The sequence below is a fragment of the Pezoporus flaviventris genome, unplaced genomic scaffold (assembly GCF_033815535.1).
Source record: "Pezoporus flaviventris isolate CSIRO_AGI_PZ_B2104156 unplaced genomic scaffold, CSIRO_AGI_Pfla_v1 ptg000007l, whole genome shotgun sequence".
NCBI classification, from domain to species: domain Eukaryota; kingdom Metazoa; phylum Chordata; class Aves; order Psittaciformes; family Psittacidae; genus Pezoporus; species Pezoporus flaviventris.
The window spans coordinates 43,249,241-43,268,754 of record NW_026892555.1 but is presented as its reverse complement, the minus strand read 5'-3'; the positions used below and the strand labels follow the sequence as shown (position 1 = coordinate 43,268,754).

The 19,514-nt window shown below is 41.3% G+C and overlaps 1 long non-coding RNA gene across 3 annotated transcripts in view; it reads right to left on the bottom strand.

The window, feature by feature from the left end:
• LOC133266873 (uncharacterized) overlaps positions 1–19,514 on the bottom strand; it is a 64,246-nt gene that overhangs the window by 2,043 nt on the left and 42,689 nt on the right. Inside the window, exons 3-5 of one of the 3 annotated variants that reach the window (XR_009742544.1) lie at positions 13,434–13,530; positions 12,506–12,574; positions 6,612–6,719 (exon numbers count right to left, since the gene is read on the bottom strand). This is a non-coding gene — a long non-coding RNA (uncharacterized LOC133266873). The remainder of the gene's footprint in view (positions 1–6,611; positions 6,720–12,505; positions 12,575–13,433; positions 13,531–19,514) is intronic. The other 2 variants (XR_009742546.1, XR_009742545.1) reach the window with 2 other exon arrangements.

The window sequence follows — 19,514 nt, the reverse complement described above, 5'->3', positions numbered from 1 at the left end:
TCCATTCAAACAAATATGTGATAATGTGTTCATGTGTGAAAAAGCCATACGTAGTGTTGAGGTTCTGTCCAACTTGTTGTGCAGATACTACGTACTAGAGAAATAATGACTCAGTAGGGGAATTTTACTCATCATGTAATGCACTCACCTTCATAAGCAACACCTTGCCTTCACTACTCCTAGTCCTGCTAGAGACTGGAGAGGCAGAGATGGGCATGGCCCTAGGCAGGGCAGCTTAGGTAGCTATCACGCTGTTTCTGCTGTGTTTTGGGTTTGTTTGAGTTTTTAAAAAGGTATGGTCTCTCTCTGTAAGGTCAAGTACTGCCGCGGTACTTCCCAGTCTCTAATGGGAAGGAAAAGACCGTTTCAGCCTTTGCCTCCAGACTTTCAGTCTGTAACCACCCACTCTGTTGTTGTGCTTAGCATGGGCAGAAAGCTCCCTGTTGACATATTAGTGACTTAATAATTCATGCATTAATTTTGCTAATCAATCAGAGGAAACTGAAAAATAACAACAGGCTATTCCAAAACTTGTCTGTCATATATTGACTCATGCTGGCCAGCCCAACTGTTTCCCTTGCTTCTTTCTATCGTTTTGATTTACACATCCAGATTGCTTAAAAGAGGTGATCACTTAGCCTGTCACTTGCTACAGGCCTCCAAGAATTAATTAAAATACAATAAATCCACCTGTATATGCAGTATCCCTAGAAAGCAGACAGCACGTTTGCAAGCTTACTGCAGGAAATAATTGTGGTGTGTTGAAGACAAACTCAAATTTCTGTTCTCAAATTCTTCCCAAATCACAGATACAATGCAAGAAGTTGTCTGACTGGTCCATTTTAAAGAGTGAGCTTGAAATGTATTTTAAAGGATAACTAAGGTAGAAGACCTTTCCAGGTATCACTCTGTAACTCCCTGGTATTGCCGGGTGTCCTGGCCATGGTAGGTACCATTCCCAAAGAGAAAAAGAGACACATCCTAAAAGACCATGTGGAGTATTGTAGAGAAATCTCAGTATCTTAAATTCTGACTGGGAAACAAAGCAATTGTCACGGATCTTGGAGTATACATCAAAAATAGTCTGTTAATGGGGTTGCTGTGTTTTGTTCTCCATGTCTGAGGCAGTTTAGTGTATCTAGAGAAACAGTTGACATGCCCCACTTCTTCAAAGAAATCCATTTCTCTGTTAAACCCAACTTCTGCCGCATCAGCCCCATTCCAGACTCAGCATAACTATGCTTAAAAGCTCCAAGGCTCAGTATATACATTTAAAGTATTGGGGTTTGGTCCATATGTATAAAGGCTCTCTAAATGACTGAATGAACGAATGAGTGAGTGAATGAATGAATCAAGAGTAATAGTGCCTAATGTTACTGATGGTGAATAATCAGCTAAATGTTAATTTTCAATCCAAGGATGTAAGTCAGAGGGTCAGTGCCCAGTTTCTGGTGCAGGATTTCTTAGAGTAAAGCTGTGTTGCCTCTGTATTAGCAGAGGTGCAGTGGTGACTGAAGCAGTGTTCACTTCTAGGGTCCATCATCAGGGACTGGTGGCAAGCAGAGATGTGTTCAGAGAAGGGCTACAAGAGGGGAAGGGATGTCTTCCAATGGGAGGCTTATGTAGATCAATCTATTTAGCTTAATAAGGACAAGGTTAAGGGGAGAGCTGGTTATAATTTATAAATTTCCCCACTCCCTGTAGAAATAGAAGTGTAGGAATTTGATAATAATGTGGCATTTCAGTTAAATGGGGGAAAGTCTGACAAGAACCAGTGAAATTTGAAACTAGACACATTTTAACATGGAAAGTAATTCATTATTAGAACAATTTACTAAAGATTGTAATGAATTCTCCATCACTAGACATTTTGAAGTTGAAAATGATTGATTTTCTCAGAGAAATGCTCTTGTTCTACAGGAGCTAATTCAAGAAAGTCCTGTAACCTGTGTAATATGGGAAAAAAAAACAGATGATCACAAATTGTCTTTCCAGCTTTGTGATCTATAAACTTGCACCAAATAGCTAATGCGTATCTGCCTATGTCCTATAATCTCTTGCTGTAACTAGTAAGTATGATTCAAACATTTATCCCTTTATTTACATTTGTTTGATGGACTATAACATAAACTACATGCTAGCTGTTCAGGTTGGACATTCTGTCTGGTATATGGATTCAAAGGTCATCATCTAGACTGGGTACTTCCAGCACAGATTCAAGCATGGATGAGACAACATTTGCCACACTGAAAACACCAAAAAATACCAATCAATAGTTCTCCGTTGAGTTTGTTATACAGAACTAAATGTAAGATAAGACACCATTGAGCTCCTCTGAACAGGACGTCTCTATTCCTGATCACCTTTCACTGACGTGTATGAAATAAGAAGGAGAAAATCTACTTTAAAATAGGCAGAGAATTTTTTTTTCAGTGCTTGTCCAAGGTCTTCCCAGGCACTGCATCAAACTGTACTGTCTAAATCCAGCAGAGTGTCTGTCTTTGAGCAGTGCTCGATGCAAATGTTACTTGACCTAGAAAATTACTGCTCACAAGCAAAAGGAGAACCCTTTCGATGTTTTGATGGTAAGTCATGGAGACCAACTATACAGAGAACTGTAAATAAACATTACTTCAAAGTGTAGCTCTGGGCAGTTCTGTATAGTTCATCTGAAGCCATTACAACATACAGAGCTATATAAAAGAGTCAAGATAGAGGAGGGAGTGTCTTGTATCACAGCTGGAAAATGAATCTAACAGTTGTTCTAATTAAAGAGGTTACTTTTTTCTGCAAACTTTGTGTCTTTGAGCTGCAACAGCAAAAATGCTACCACTCTTCCTCCACAAATAGTATTCTTAATAGAACTGATTTTACGCACAGAAAGAAATAACACAAAAGCAATGACCATGCACTTCAAAGCATAACTGAGAAAACCAATTGTTAGATATTTTCACTGGGGTTTTTTGGCGTGTTGTTTTTTTTTTTTTGACAAAATGAGATGAAAAATTTTTTTATAAAAGTAATGTCCTTCCCTTCCCCATTAGGTCTGGGTAGAAATAGCTGTTAAAAACAACAGTTAAAAGAATCTGCAGGTTGAACTATTCATGTGAGTTAGTTCACAGAGTATCTCCTTCTATGAATTTTATCTGTGATCAAGTTAAATTTGTTTGCTATAATCATGCACTGTCTCTTTCTAAAGAAGGATCGACTCATAGCTGCTTTTCTTAACTTCATAATAAGACATAATGAAGGCATTTTTAGAAGATTGTTAATTTCAACCAAACAAAAAGTGAGGGAAGAAGAGGTGGACACTGGGTATCACTTTTTTTTTCTGTGCAAGTTAGGTGGCAGCAGCACTGTGACAGAAAACAAATCTATTCTCCTCTCATACCTTCCTCTCTGAAGACCAAAATAACCACTCATTTACAAAATGACTGTAATGTGGAGCTACACTTGGACTAGCATATTAAACACAGGAATGGGACTCAGCTTGCACAGGGTGCACATGATTCAAATACAAGTGATCTGACTACTGCAGGTAGGCATTAACAGCAGAGATTAGTCAGTCAATTCTATGAAGGTGTTCGGGTGGCAAAATGAGCAATAAGTGGGGATACACTGTAAAGCATCTTTGGAGGATGAAGGAGAAGGAGGGAAAATTGCTGCTATCTGCACTGTAATTTAACAACTAACAGCAAATTTTGGAATAAAAAGGCACTCAGAACCTCACTATTTGCAATATTGGGTCAATGAGGCAATCAGACAGTGAGTCCAGATCAGGGGGCTGTTGAGGCAGTTTCTGCTTTTGACATGACATCCTGCATAGTTTTGCTCAGGACATCCACAGTAACTTAATTTTTTTTAATTTCTCTAGCTGATTTTATTTGTTTGTTTGTTTTTTGATAGTGATCACTAAATATTTAGCCAGAAATGTTGCTAATAGCAAGGAACAAGCACTCTTTGAGAGGGGGGCTCAATGCATTGAGCGCGGTCTGAACGTTTAAGATGAACACGCTCAGAACCTCGCGGTTAGCGGAAAAACCCCACTGATGCAGGCCAACACTGACAGACCCCTGCTAGGCTGGACTCCAGCACTGCTAACACTTAAACACTTCACACTTAACTTAAAGAAGCTTTTTATATGGGAATTTTGCAATCAACCTGTCTGCCCCTGCCCCAGAATCTTGCTCCAGTTTCTAATGTGAATGACTGTTGCTAGACGAACCTACATTTTAGGTTTGTCGATACTGTGTTAGATGTGTATTGGGCTTTGCCTGTTATGAGACCTCCACCCCACTATGATTCCTGCTTTGAAAACCAGATTGCTGCTAGCAAATACAGGTAAAACTCATTTATTGTACAGCAGAATTTCTGAGGGGAATGCTGTGCCTGGCTGCTTTACACAGTCTCTGGAAAAGAAGCATTTTGAAATCACACAGGGATAAAATGTAAAAATCACCACCACGTTTAGCTTGCACCTTGAGTCTATACACAGTGCCAAATCCAAGGGCACATCTACCAGGCAGTCCCTGAGGCATCAGGATGGATGAAGCTACCTTCTCTTAGTAGCTTCTAAGAGCTCACAGTGGCATAGTTGACTGTTTCCTCATCATGAGGTTTTTGACAGGGCATACATGATGGAATAATATGGCACGTTTTCCAGATTTCTCAATAGATGACACATTGCCCAAAATATTGACGTGTGCCCTCAAAGATGTTGCTGTAAAGGAGTAAAAAGCCAGGCCACTTTATTCTGGGCTGAGACTGGAAAACCTGCTACAGAGCATGCAGGCGCCAGGCGCTGCCTTTCCCAAAGCCGGTGATGCTGTCATTCCCTATCCCAAGGCAGGTGAAGTGTTAAACCAACATTTTTCAGCCCAGAGATCAGGCCCTCTGGAGACCAGGCACAGCTGCAAAGATATGGGATAGCAGAGGAGAGCAGCAGAGCAGCAAGAAGAAATGCCTGCTGCAGTTCTCCACTTTGCAAGGGGCACCAGGTGGGATCCCCCAGCTATTGTGTGCTTCGCCTTTTCTATCCCCTTGTCCCATACTCCTGCTTTTTTCTACTTTTCAGTACACTTCCAAATACTTGTTTTGTGAATAACAACAGGTATACAGTCACATATATCTGCAGAGGTGATTACTTTAGAAGCCCAAATTGAGAACTGAAAACTTCAAAAGCTTTAATTTGCCCATTCCTATAGATAACCATTTTCAAAGACATTTCTTGCTTTAAAGAGACAGTTTCTTTGTGACAACAATGTTCTCATGTAGGAGGGCGCACGGTTTTACAACTCAGGCGCAAGTTGAAGCATTTCTTGTACTGCTCAAACCAAAATGCATTCCCAGTTTTTAAGCAGGAAGAAGCCACTTTCTCATCTACTCCACTGCTCTGTATTAACACAGGCCACATCATTTCATCTGGTGTCTTAGTAACCTCTAACTCCCAAAGTATGTGCTTAGGAAGATGGGCATTTTCCACACCTTTAAAAAACTATATATTCATCAGGCCATATGTGAGATGGAGCTTTCCGATGACAGCTTCAGCCTCTACCTGTAGCTACTCAGCTGTCTCCCAACTGATGAGATAAGGCTAACAAGCAGCTTACTTAAGGGAGAGAGCCTACTAGAGCTAAAGAGACTGGGTCATGTTAAGGATAAGGCTCTGTTATGCAAAACTGGGGATCTGTCTGCCATCTAGGTGATGGTAGAGAGCTGGGAAGAGTCAGGTGGTGAGATTTGGCTTACCTGTTTTAGCTGGCTTTGAGTTATGCTTGTGACTGATTTAGTCCATTGAGGAAGAGTCTCAGAAAGCATTGCCTGTAGTCTGTTCAGCTAGTTAGTCTGTCAGCCTGGAAAACGGAAGACTGAGGAGATGCTTGCTGAGTGGAAAATTTTCAGCTGATGCAAAGGTTATTTTACTGCAGCAATCCTTGCTGACCTGTGTGAGAGATTTGATTGTGGTGTGTGTCCATTGTCTTTAATAGCAGTTGATGTGATTTCAGAGTGTACCTGTATTTTTGTCCTTGAATATGTTGCAACTGTAAACTTCAATAAGGCACAGAGAGTTTGCTGTCATGCAATTCAGAGCTCTGTATAGGACAGGCAATGCCTAAAACTAGGGAGTGTGTTAACCTCTTTTGCAGGAGTTCTTGTTCACCAGTGAAGACATCTGTACCATCAGAGCTTCAAATTTTGCTAGAGCTTCCCTTAAAGCCTTGCAGTACCAGGTGCTGTACACAAATTGGTTTGGTAGCTCCCTCCAACCAAGTTCTTACCATCTGTCATTACAGTGCTGAAATGGGTCTCTTAATCTGGCTGTATGAATGCTCAAATCTAGAGAGAGGCTTATGCAGACACACTCTTTGTAGTTCAGGCACAGAGCCAAATAAAAGAAGGGGGGTGAGGTACCAGGGTGTAAATCAGGCAGAACTCAAAAGGCACAAAGCCACTCTGGCATCTTTTACTTTTATTTGCCATCAAAACCCTTCTGTGGTGTGTATAGGTTTAGTACTGTGGCTCTCTTAACGTCTAAACAACGCCTGGAGGCCGGCTCCTTTCCCTGTGAATGAATGCCTGCACTACACTAGATGGCACTGCTTATTACTCACGTTTTCCTCTTGTCTCTCCTATGTCTCTTCCCTGGATTTGGAGCATCCTGTACCTGCACCTCCATCAGACTGTAAGCACGTATCTGTGGTCAGTGGTGACAGGATCACCTGCAGGGAGGTATTTGGAACGTCATGTAACCAGGCAGTAGTAATGGTCATCAGAAACGTGTGCTAAGTTCTCCTCTTTACCCTAATACATGGGTAAAGCAGATTACATGCTTAAACTGAGTTCTGATGTTATCCTTGATTCTTGCAAGCATCCCCTATCGCCTTTCTCATGTCTGGAATAAAAGTCACTGATAGAATTGCCTCAGATATGGGTCATGTTACGAAGCAAGAAATCTGAGTGATAATACAGCTGTTAGATACTGGTCAATAAATATGGGGGGAGGCCAATCCATGGAGTAACAATCTCTGCTCTCATCAATAGCCTACAGATTTGGCAGTAAACAACTGGGTTTCTGCTTTTAGAGTAGTGCTCAGCTAATTTGGAAACCTGATTCTTGCAAGGAGGGTCTGATCTAAATTTATGAATGCTGTTGAACAATCCTATCTTGTGCCCTTCACACACTAATAAATTGCTGAATACATCCAAAAAGTGAAGGTGTAGAGTCCCACTAGTATTTTGTGTACTTTCAGTTATATTATGTATGCTCATAAAAGTCAAACATGAAATCTCATGAGTAGTGTATAGCGTTTGCACAATTTGAAAGTGTGTTGTAGAAGCAGTTATTAGTTCCACTGATCTCCTTCAAGAGGAGCTAAATGCTCTTGGCCTGTTAGATATTTTGAAATCAACTGGGCCTAGAATACTTAAAAACTGACTGAAGTTGTGTTAGAACACGACTGATATTTCTGAAGATGGGTAAAGTTCTGGAAAGGGGCAAATGGGGTAAGTCTCAGGAAAAGAAAATGGGAAAAGCAGAGGACTGTGATAGCTGTAGATTGGCAAGCCTGATGCCAGTGCCTAGAAATAACACACATAAGACTGGTAAGTAATGGGGGAAATTGGAAAGAAATAAGTAAAAGCCTATGCTAGTTCCTTCTGGAGGTATCAGGCACTGAAACAGGCCTTTGAGCTGGAGCGAAGCATCAAAAACATTTTGGCTCTTCTAATGCTGATCTGTTTGATCTCTGACTTGGGCAATGGGAGTGGGAGTTAAACTTGATGACTCCAGCTAGGAAACTGCAAGTGCACACAGGGGGTTATTTAGAATTTAAAAGATTGGGGAAAATGGATTAAAAATAGTGGCAAGATTCAATAAAGATAAATGAGATGCAATACATTTGTTAGTTGATTATTCCCCTCCAATAGAGGATGAAAAATAAATGGCATTTTTCAGAAAAGGGTCTTGGGAGTATACTAAACATAAATCATAACTGTGCTGTTGCCAACACTCCCCCTGAATCTCATAAGTGTGGGAGATACAGACAGAAGTATAGATTGCAAGACACATGGGGAGATCCTTTTTCCACCCATCATTGATCAAGCCTCAGCTGGAGCACTGTGGCTGATTTTGGATATTATACTTTAAGAGCAATGTGGCACACTTGGAGAGCATCCAAAGGAGAATAACTTGTTCTCCTTAGTGAAGAACATAACTTAAAAAATATCTCTTATTTGTAGGTTACCTAGATTAAGAAAAAGAAATCTGGGAGTGGGAGAAAAAGAATGATCACAGTTTTCAAGGATATACAGCCCAGTTCAGAGAGGAAGAGGATATCTCTTCCAATATGTTGGATAAGAGCAATGGCTTTAAATTGATGCAAGGAATATTGGGGTTGATGTGAGTAAAAGCTCTCAGGTATACTTAAACCTGTCCTGCTAGTCTATTAGAATCATAGAATCATAGAATAATTAGGGTTGGAAAGGACCTTAAGATATCTAGTTCCAACCCCTCTGCCGTGGGCAGGGACACCTCACACTAAACCATATCACCCAAGGCCTCATCCAGCCTGGTCTTGAACACTGCCAAGGATGGAGCATTCACAACCTCCCTCGGCAACCCATTCCAGTGCCTCACCACCCTAACAGGAAAGAATTTCCTCCTTATATCCAACCTAAACTTCCCCTGTTTAAGTTTGAACCCGTTACCCCTTGTCCTATCACTACAGTCTTTAATGAAGAGTCCATCCCCAGCATCCCTATAGGCCCCCTTCAGATACTGGAAGGCTGCTATGAGGTCTCCACGCAGCCTTCTCTTCTCCAGACTGAACAGCCCCAACTTCCTCAGCCTGTATTCATACGAGAGGTGCTCCAGGCCCCTGATCATCCTCGTGGCCCTTCTCTGGACTTGTTCCAACAGTTCCGTGTCCTTTTTATGTTGAGGACACCAGAACTGCACACAATACTGCAGGTGAGGTCTCACAAGAGCAGAGTAGAGGGGCAGGATCACCTCCTTTGACCTGCTGGTCACGATCCTTTTGATGGAGCCCAGGATACAGTTGGCTTTCTGGGCTGCAAGCACACACTGAAGCCGGCTCATGTTCATTTTCTCATCGACCAACACCCCCAAGTCCTTCTCCGCAGGGCTGCTCTGAATCTCTTCTCTGCCCAACCTGTAGCTGTGCCTGGGATTGCTCCGACCCAGGTGTAGGACCTTGCACTTGGCATGGTTAAACTTCATGAGGTTGGCATCAGCCCACCTCACAAGCGTGTCGAGGTCCCTCTGGATGGCATTCCTTCCCTCCAGCATATCAACCGAGCCACACAGCTTGGTGTCATCGGCAAACTTGCTGAGGGCACACTCAATCCCACTGTCCATGTCAGCGACAAAGATGTTGAACAAGACCGGTCCCAACACTGATCCCTGAGGGACACCACTCGTTACTGGTCTCCAGCTGGACACTGAGCCATTGACCACAACTCTTTGCGTGCGGCCATCGAGCCAGTTCTTTATCCACCGAGATATTATGGTATTAGTAATTAATACTGGCAGTTTTATTTGAAAGATACAGCTGTTGCAACCCCAGATTATGGATTTGTTAATTTGCCAAGACTAATGCTCTTTTTTGAAGACCCAAACCTTGCATTTTATTGGTGTCCAAACAGTGTTATCTTTTATTTTCTCCCTAAAGCCATGCTGAATTGCCCGTATGAATTAAAATTCATGGATGTGACTCCACTTTCAGGACTTCCCCACTTAAATGTTATACATACTTCTTTTTTTTACACTCATAACCCAGATTACAAAATAAGATGAAAGGAAGAAAACTGCTGGAAATAATAAGTAAATAATAATACTTTGAATGAGATCACTTAAATGTTGGGGTGCTTTCCAGTGGCTAAGTAGTAGGTGTAGACTAAGCCTTTCACCATGGCTACAAACCAGGTTCTACACCACCTTTATAAGCAGATTTCTGGAATTCTTCATCCAGGCTTGGGCCTGCTCTCTGCAGCTGAGGAGGCTATCAAAGGCAAGCTGGGAACCATGTGGCTAACCTCAAGAATGAAAAGCAGAAAGGGTAGTTAGGCAATGGAACAGGCTGCCCAGGGGAGTGGTTGAGTCACTGTCACTGGAAGTATTTAAAAGGTGTGTAGATGTGGCACTTAGGGACATGCTTTAGTGATGGACTTGGCAGTGTTAGGTTTATGGTTGGAACTGAGGATCTTACATTTCTAACCTAATTGATTCTATGATTCTACTGCATGATGGAGCAAACAACTGTAGAGAGGAGTCATTTAATTTAGAAAGGTGTGTCAAAAGAGTATCAAATATCTGTGAAGTACTCAATTTTGCCAACATTAAAATGCAACAGAAAATGTCATATTTTTTAATCATAGAAAGGAGACAAAACAGGGAGTTATGTCATGTTAAGAAGACTGGAAAAGTTTTCATCCTTTTGTTTTCAGCAAACAAAAAGACTTCCTTGAAATGCAGTCTCTCTTGGAATAAGATGTTGATTTTTTTGAAACATTAAGTCTCAGTGATGTGATTAAACTGAAGAAAAAATAGCTATGAATATATTCATGTGTTTGAGGGTTTTGCAAACGAGATTTAGTCAGAGATACAAGTGGATACTTTAGGAGTCTTGTGTCAGGAAATGGGCTCATATTCTCTTCTCAAGGCTTAGTTCTGTCACATTTGCAAGTGTTGTAGAATTTATGCCCGGCCTCAATGCAGCACTGGGAAGAGTATTTTTCTTATATAAGTGTTGTTGGACAGATGGTAGAAGCCTGCTGAACCTTAACTTGCAGTTCAGGTACAAATAAATTTTAACCCTGTGTACAGTAAGTTTTATAGGTGGATTTAAAAATAAATGTTTCTGCTAACATTAAGTACCATTTTACACAATAAATCAAAACTTATAATTGAGTTGTATTTGAAAATGGTATGAATGCCCATTTTAAAGGAAAATATTCTGAGGAAATATTTATCTAAAACCATAATGTTAAAAAAGAAAATATATTGCCTTTCATGCCATTGGCCTTGATTTCTATATAAAAAGATTGCCATATGAATAACAAGGAGGATGGAATGGGCACTTCGTGGGTGTTTCAGATAGCTGATTCCTTTCTTCTGCTTATCTTGTCTCTTGCTCTTTCATCTCTTGGACTCCCTTACATGAGTGCCCAACTCTGTGTCAGTCATATCAGGGTAGCCCTGAGCCTGGACAAGCATTGAATGAGATGATGGGGAAGCTAGATGCTGGCCACTGCAAATTCCAAAGAGCCCTTGAGAATATAACCTCCCTGTGTCTCTCAATCCTGTTAGATGTTTACCTACTTAAATACATCTTGAAAATCTCTCTCTAAATGACTTACAGGTGTAAATCCCATTGGAAATCAATAGCAATTTTTTTTTTCCTAAATGATCAATGTACTTCTTAAAATCTTACCCATATCTTCAGAGCATGTACAGAAAGATAAAGCTCGCTCATCTGAGTTTCTTATAGCCTATATTTGTTATTATGAAACTTCTATTTTTGCAGTTACTGCCACCTAAACTCACCAAGGTAACTGTGATGAATGAATGCTATTTTGATTGAAACTTGGTGGAAACAAACTTAGAGATTTTGCTTTTTAGTTTCCTTGATTTATTGTGCTTCTGAAGAAAGTGACTAGTTACAGGCCCACCTCCTGCTTACCCAGCAAAATGCTCGTTCCTGCTTGCCTGGAAGCTGCTATGCAGCAATAAAGCACAATCAGAGGGAAAGCACTAAATGCTCAGGCGTTGCAAATAGGCAATGCTTATTCTTCCCAGCAGCTCAAATTGGTTTTGTCATACACAATCATAACACAAGCTGGTTATGCAAAAGTTGTGATTCAATAATTCAAGCTTTCCTCTGAATTGGCATCAGTAATGTGAAACATTTCTCCTGAAATCTACTTTGATGATGAAAATATTGCTGATTTCCAGTGCAAAGGTACATCTATTGTATTTACAACAATGCCCAAAGTTAGCTTTGATTATTTCATTTTGCAGCTAATAAATGATCCTGGCTCAGTAATGAGGTCTTCTTACTCCTGTATTTCACAGAAGCAGCGGGGATCACATGTTCGTATAAATAAGAAATAACTTTTAAAGGTCTTCTAGCTACTTAAAAGAATAATTTTGAGCTGCTCAAACCAGCCACGTATAGTACATGAAACACTTCATACTTTTAGCTTTCTGTGAGTTCTACAATTTACTTGGATATTTTTCATACCAAAAAATAGTGTTTTCTGCCTTTATTTTTTGGCCACAGTATTGTAAAGAAGCACCTATGTGAAATCTTCATGGTTTGATTTTATCCAACACCCCCCACCCCCTCTGCTTTACTAATTTCTATTATCCACTTCCAGAATGATTTTTGAGAAAGTGTAAACCCAAAATTCAAAGGTTAGTTAACAAAATGAGTTGTTTTAAATGGCAAAGCCGTAAAGTGCAAAGCTAGCAAAGACAGCTAGCTACCTTTACAGATGAAGATGCTTCACAGTGTGGAGGCAATGCCAGCCTTGTCCTGCAGAACTTCCGTGTTTCCTGGGAATCAAAAAGGAGAAAAGAGTTAAAGCAGGATTTCACAACTACCCCCTACAGGAGATCAGCTTCCAATGTGAAAGAAGGATTTGCACTAGTCATGATCTGCATCTTGTTTCTGTGCTGGCTATCAAAAGACCCTGTCAAGAAGGTATTGGTCTTAGCTATAATACATTCACAAGCCCAAAAGCATGCACTAAATGAAGACTGGGCATCACAAATGCTTTTCAGGCACTTGCTGCAGGGGCTGCACACATCCTAAAATCCTTCATCCAGATATGTTATTGTATACAAACTGTTGGCATGCGCATGTGTAACAAGTCTGGGTGCAGATAGGTTTGATGGTCTTCATGGTGCTTTATTTTCCCCTCAGTTTTCTCCTTTTCTCTGTGTGTGTGGGTGTGGAGGAGGGAGGTGGGCAGAACACATAATCAGTCTCTCATGTTTGTTAACTGTGGAAATAGCATTCTCCTTAATGTTTTCTTCCTTTCAGAAGCTCATCTTTGCTATTTTAAGTGTCCCAGCAGCTTGTACAGGATAGAAAAATGCCACATAGAAAAGACAGGTTGGGCTACACTGCATCAGCTTGAGAAGCAAATGCTGCCGTGTGGCAGCCACCACCAAACCCAGCAGCAAGGTAGCCTTGAAGGACCACTCATCCCCAAGCCCTCTTTGCAGAGCTGGCAGTGTTCTCCAGGCTGGCTCCTGCTCCGGGATATTTCTTCCTAAAGGAAAGAACAAGCTCTGTTTAAGAGAAAAAGCTCCAAAGCCTGGTAACATCTCTGTCAGTAGTGATTGTGCAACAAAACCTACATAATTCCAGGGAACAAGTGAGAAATAAATCCACTCTTCTGCAGCTCACTGAGACCATGTCCTGGCACATTCATTACCGCTCCTTGGGTGGTGGTTTAGTTTTTGTTAGCAGCATCTCTGGCTGCACAGGCTGGAAGCAGACTGCTCTGAAAGGAGGAAAACCTGTATTTGTTATGAGCAAACTACAAATCAAAAGACCAGTAATATGGTTTTAACTGTTAATACACTCACATGCGTGTTGCATACATGTACAGTATCTCAAGGAAACTCCATATAGTAGAAGAGGCAACTTGCTGAAAATGATATTTGGTGAACAGAAGAATGAAGTACTCCACTGGCTGTGGAGGCTCATCTCATGCTGCATGGCTGCTTTCCTTCCTCATCAGGAAATGTAACAAATTTAAACAAGCATAGCAGTGTTGTGAGAGGAAGAGGAAATAGAGATGAGGCTGTTTATGGATCAGATCTTCCTCAGTCACAGTTTATGTGCACATAGCAAATGGCACTGAATTATTCAAACCTTTCTGGAGTCAGAATCACTAGATTCCTATTGGGTAACTGGTGTATTAATGATACTGAAGTGGTTCCTCTTTTGTGAAATGAAGGGGGGGGAAGGACATTGCCTATAAACAAGAAAATGCTTTGCAAATGTCCCTGTTAACTTCTCAAAGGCCTGAGCTTGGTTTGTATAGCAGCCTGAGAGGTGGGTAAATGCTCACTTTACAGGCAGGGAAATGAGGGGTTTTGAAGTGCTGATGCATTAATAGCAGTAACCTCTTCAGTCCTTCCACTAATCCATCAGAGCTACAGCTAACATCCGGAGCATTCCAATTCTTAACTCCATTTTTAGGAGCAATTTTCATTCCTGTTTTAAGAAGGCTTACATGTCTGTGGTCACCTTAGGAACCTTGGACCAAGAGTTCCATGTGTCTAGAAAACTAAAGATGAAACAGGACGCTGAGAATGTGAATCTTGGAGGTTTCAAACGTGATTCATTGGAATACTTTGAAATGTTATAAAATAGATGCAAAAAAAAATCATAACAGCTTTCTAGTCTTCCCTAGCCCAATAAAACAAAACTAGAGACCTTATCATAAAATCCAGGTTCCACACCTAACGGCCAATATGTATTTAAGGCCTTTCCAATAACCTTTTGCCTGTTGAACTGGCCTTGTCCAAATATTCCTCACCTGCTGACATTTGTAGTACACCAAAATCTCAGTGGAGATTCTCATTGTGCTGAACAGAACTTGCACATGCACACAGAACGCCAGCAGATTGCTCAGCAAGTTGTGAACACCTCCATTGATGTGCTGAGATAAATCTGAGCCATTAAGAAACACTTCACTGAAGCACTTAAACTGATGCAGTACTGATCTGCACTAAAATAAGGACTAAACTTTATGAAACAAATGAAATTAGTTAAACAAATGAGAAGGGCCCAACTTGAGATTTTTCTCTGCACTAGGTTTTTGAGCTATCATTCAGTACCATGCAATGCATAACTGCTAGACCTATTTTATTTTCTGGTGTTCATAGATTATTGTATCAGAGAAAACTCTTCTACAAAGGCAATACCAGCTCAAATCACCGTTGGTATCTCCAGCCTCAAGCTTCAAGGTGGTGATTAAAGAATCTTTTAAACATAATTGACTATTAACACGGCCACAAAATTTTAAGCCACATGTGTAAGGGTAATGAGAAATATTATACTGCTCCTGAATTGGTTTAAAGCCAACATGCACAGGAAGAAAAGCAAGGAAAAGAAGAGGTTCTGCAGGACATCTGACCAACTTGTGCTTGTGAAGCCCAGGAAAATCACCTGGCTCACTAGGAAAGTCACTGCCTGTGCAGATAATTCTGGTTAAAAAAAAAAGATAGAAAACATTACAACCTGCAGCCTGCCAAGGAAGGCTCCAGAACAAGCTTCTTTTCATATAATAGCACAGTAACACTCTTCTTTAGGATATCTTTTATCAGAGAAGCCTTTTACAGGAGCTTGAATGCAATAGCATTTTCTACAAGCAGTATTCTACTGTGCCACAGCTTCTGCATGCTTGATTGCAGTGTAGGAGGGAACTCCTACCTGCAATAAACCAAATGCAATAAATGTCCACCTATGAGCTGTAGGCAGGATTTCACCTCTCCTTGGGGAATATCCCCTCTCAATACCAAATCATCAAAGTGAAATAGAAAATAACTTCATAGCTCTTGGCTCTTCAGCTAGCTGGGGCTCAAATGAGACCAGTGTTTCAGACTGGAGTAAGGAGCCAAGAATAATTCAGCAGCAAATTTGGCATGGGTTACACCTCCAGAGATTTGTGTTCCTTTGTGAAGGTGCTTTGCTGTGATACCAAGTCCCTTCTTGGTCTTCTTTTTACTCAGGTAAGCAGATTGAGTTCTCAAAGTCTCTCACTGAAAGCATTTCCTCCAGCCTTCAAAGCATTTGTCCAGGCCCTGTCTTTGTCCTTTTCAGTTCTGGACTTCTGTTTGTTCCCTCATTTTCTCTTTTAAAGCAGCAGCAGGACAAAAAAAACCACTTTTACCATTCTAGTAATGGTGACCCCAATGTGCCATTGAGCTGTAAACTCCTTTCTCCTCACAAGCTGGCAGTTCTTACACAGCGCCCATCACCACGGCAGGGCACTGGGAGCTCCTGCTACATTGCCTGTTTCATAGGACCCTTGTAGCTTCTTGCATGCTGGTGTCACCTAAGAAGGGACCACCTGTTCTGTAGGTGACCCCTGTTCCTTTGCCCTGGGTATGCACCTTACATATGGCTACATTTTAATGCACATCATGTGAAAAGCCCCAAAAAATGAAGTAAATCTTTATAATACTTACTTCTAAGTATGAGGAAAATTTAAAGCCTGATTTTAAGAGATGCTAAGCATTCTGCAGTCTCTTCAGTTTATTAATTCTAAATATCAACTGAACTATAAAATCCATCATTTTTTACTTTCAGAAAGTTGGATTTATGTTCCTTAACTCAGAGATTAAAATCCTTGTTTACAATAAGGTTGGAGAAAAAAAACAAGTGAATTACAGAATGAAGTGTTATGGCACCAACCAAAATGAGAAAAATATGCCTGAAGAGAATTAACAACATTAATAAGTGAACAACAGATGATAGCATGATTACTGTTTCAGTACAAAAGTGTCTCCATCAGAACTAAATCCCTTTGAGGAGGAAAGAGAGGAAAGGCTACATGTTGTAAGCAGGAAAGTAACCAGCAGCATAATCATTGCTAGAATCTGAACTTAATAACCTGCCCTTACTTAGAAATATTGTCCACGTACAGAAAAGACAGGACTGCAGATTAGTAAGGGATTATATATTATATTATATATACTAATATTATGTATTAGTAAAGGATTAAATTATAGTCAAAGGCTATTTATACTTCAGGATAAACATCAGTGAAAATCTTTGCCTTCAGAGACTGTGTGTGTACTGAATTCCAGGTGAAATTCCCAATGCAATTGATCAAAAAGACCTTTATCTTCAGCAAACGCGCATCTGATCAGCGTCTGATAAATTTGAGCTGCCAGTTAGATCAACGGTTTCCCTGGTAAAGGCCAGAAATTAGAGAGCACTGCTTCCTAAGTAGGTGATCAACAATGCCTGGGCAAAGCACAGAGACCCCAGTACTTCATGGGAAGCTAAACAGTCCCTGTGTTTGCACAGAACTGACTTGCAGTCACTGTGCTCCCATACTCAAGCCAGTCTCAGGGGTCTCATCTAAACGGTGTAAGGCAAAGCAACCTGCCACACACATAAAGACTTCCAGTAGCCCAGCAAGTTGAAAGAAAGGGGCAAGAGGAAGACCCAGATCCTGCAAACAACATGTACTCATCCACAGCTGTGAATACCTAAATTGCCACTTTGACTTCACAGGGTTGGCTGGCTATTGGGTTTACTGGCAAGACTGGAGTCTGGCACCGTAAACTCCCTGGGGGTGAAAGGATCCATCTGGGTTCTGCTCACAAAAAAGTCTCAGCATCTGGTGTGAGAGACTTTTAGGACACTAAAATAAATCAACTAAGAATTGTTCTGTTCTGTACAGTAAAGCTGCAAGTTAAATACTGTCCCTGCAACAAGCTACCCTGTAGTCTCCCTAGCCTATGCTGAGTGCAGGTGAGAGGCAATGCCACCCTATACAACTTTCTTGGAGCTCACTTGTGTGTCTCACGTTGGAAAAGAAATCCTCACTAATTTCTTCCTGTGTAAGGAAAAGGGATAGTGTAGGACACAGGACACATCCCTGCCATCATGCACAGCCCCAACCTGCTATAGTGGACATTGAGACTGAAGTAGCTGCACTGACTAAATGAATCTAAATGAAAATTTCTCATTCTGAAAATAAGACTCACCCTCTCAGCCAAATGATAAACCTGGAGCCAGCTTTAACCCATAGAGAACCAATCCTGGTTAAAAAGAGCTCCAGAAAAGCAGCTGCTGAGCCTATCACACTGCATATTGGTAAAAGTAACTCGAGTTTCTTATCCTGTCCAAGTGCCTTCATTTTATGTCTCTGTCAATTCCGTACCCTGAAAATTCCCAGAACCAGAAATGTCCTAACAGGCTTTTCTGCCCATCATGAAATGCACTTATTACCTCTCCATGGGAAAGCAATTTTGTCTTCTGATTTTCAGCAGTGATTTCTATGTTTGGTGACTCTTAGTAGAAACTGGCAGGGGTTTTGTCAGCTAAAAGTTAATCAGTGATTCTCATGTTCAAGTCAGGACACATTATTCTTCTAGCTAGATTATTTTTTTCCTAAACTAATGGAAAGAATATTTTACCATTATTTGAATGGTAATAGAACAAACAAGAAATATTTTGAGCCTGATTTAATGATGGATGCATAGTCCCATATAGCAGACTGTGAATAGAAATATTGTGAGCTGGGGCTCTATACAGGACATGGAATAGATCCTCCAGTCTGGTTATGGTACTCTGTGTTATAATAATGCAAAGCAACTGGGATGTGTCTTTACTCATATGAGGAGTCTTCAGCCTCGGAGAATCTCCAGGAGATGTCAGGCCACTGTCAGATTCGTGCTAATCTGTACCCCCTGCCTCATGTGAGGCCCTGCTGTGGAAATATAGGTATTCCCAGTGGGAGCCATGGCTGGTGTAACTGTAGTCATCACAGGGCCACAGGCAGACTGCATCAGCAGGACATGTGTCTGAAGCGTGTTCTGAGGGTGCAAAATGCTGTGGCTAGTGCCTCCTGCTCTGCTTTTTCTTGACTGTCACAGAGACAGTCTCTGTCCAGAAAGTGAAATAATTTCAGTTAATTTTGACATTTGAAACTGAAATCTATTTTCAGGTCAAGTTCACCTTCAAAAGAAGGTATTCCACTGGAACCTTCCTGGGGTTTCCGCTGGTGAACCATATCCCCATGTAACATGCCCAGAAAATCATTTGCCCAAATGTTCTGATCTAAACCCTATTTTTCAGGTGGAACCAAGAGAAACCAATGGAAGCATTTCAACTGTAACAGAAATCAGAAGTCTCTTTTGCTAGAAGATGTTCAAAAGGAGCAGAATTGTTGGCATCCTGACAATTCCCACATCACATAGACAGGAAAAGCGCTATCAATGCAGGCCTTCTTCTGGATCAGCTTCAGGCTCTTTCCCACCCTTCCACCTGCACTGCTAACAGCAGCAGTGATTGATACAGCTAAGCCACTGCCGATGCTTCAGAAACACTCAGGTTTAAAGCACAGCAGTGTTACACGTTGGCCAGGAAAGCCGCATTAGCGGCACTCATTTAATAAAGGTATTCCTAACAGCCTGCACGTTGGATGCGCTGTAATTACAACAGGGCAGCGGAGTGGTGCAGCTCTGGCTGCCCCCGACAGCTCTGCTCCCTGGAAGAGCAGGGCTGACAGCTCAGGAATGAGAGCAGCAGAGCTGGAGGCAGCTTTCCTGGCAGCTGGCCTGCGTTCGCAGAGCTCTCACCCAGACCGCGCTGGTGCATAGGAGCTTTCTGAACAACATGTGAAAGCCCAGGGCAAGAGGCAAACAAATTTCTCTTCTCTTTGGGGGAAAACAGAGCGCTGTGTGGTAATTACATTTGCCAGGCTCTGCTGTAGTGTGATGGTGCAGAAGTATATTCTAT